The following is a 905-nucleotide window of genomic DNA, read 5'->3' as shown; positions in this document are numbered from 1 at the left end:
ATAGATCCAGAGACAGGGAAAACAAACTGTCAAACCTCAGAGGGAAGGCAGTGGAGGTTGGGGGAACGGGGGAGAGATCAACCAAAGGACTTTTATGCATGTATATTAGCATAACCAATGAACACGGACACTGGGGCCATGGGGGGCTTGTCCTGGTGGGTGGGAGTGGCTGGGGGGGGGGTGATGGGGGGAAAAGGAGACATATGAAATACTTTAAGTAATAAAGAATTTTTTTAAAAGCAAGTATGTATTTGGTAATAATAGAAGCCAACTCAATATATAATAATTGATATTCATAAAGTTGTAAATTATGTATTCTCTACTATATTTAAGAAGGCACATGTAGTCTATTTTAAACATTTGTCTCTGTATCTAAGATCACAGCTACCAGTGTAAATGTTTATCTAAAAACTTATTAACATCTATTCATTCTGAGCCTCTGTGAATCCCATTCCCCCCCCCCCCCACACACACACCTGTAGCCAAAGGAATCTCTCATCTCATGGATTTCTTATTATCCCTCCATGTGCCTTTCATTGTCATCCCAACATGATTTCTTTATTCATGACCTGATCACCTTTTAAACCCCTTTTTCCTTTAGAGAAATTTAACATCTTGTTCAAGTCCCAGCTTAGAAGTCACTTTGTCTCTCATGCCTTCTTTCTCAGATTTTACACAACCCTGGGAGAATTAATGGCTTCTTCAGCTCACATGGTGCTTGACTTCTATAGATTCCCCCCATTATGGAGGAATGTTTTCTGAATATGTACCTGATTAGTAGTTTTATTTGTCTCTCTAGCCAGCAGGACTCTGAGCATCTTGAACACAGAGATCAGGTCTGGTTTAATTATGGTCCCTAGTTCCTGGCACAGTGCCTTCAGAACTCAAGAGAAGTTGAGTTGTCA

General features: G+C 40.4%; 1 protein-coding gene across 1 annotated transcript in view; it reads right to left on the bottom strand.

Annotated features, from left to right (window-relative positions):
• LOC102761775 (calcium-activated chloride channel regulator 4-like) overlaps positions 1 to 905 on the bottom strand; it is a 41,285-nt gene that overhangs the window by 19,140 nt on the left and 21,240 nt on the right.

Source organism: Myotis davidii, unplaced genomic scaffold (genome assembly GCF_000327345.1).
Source record: "Myotis davidii unplaced genomic scaffold, ASM32734v1 scaffold3479, whole genome shotgun sequence".
NCBI lineage: Eukaryota > Metazoa > Chordata > Mammalia > Chiroptera > Vespertilionidae > Myotis > Myotis davidii.
Note: the sequence above shows the minus strand (reverse complement) of the source record. Positions and strands in the feature narration are given on the sequence as shown.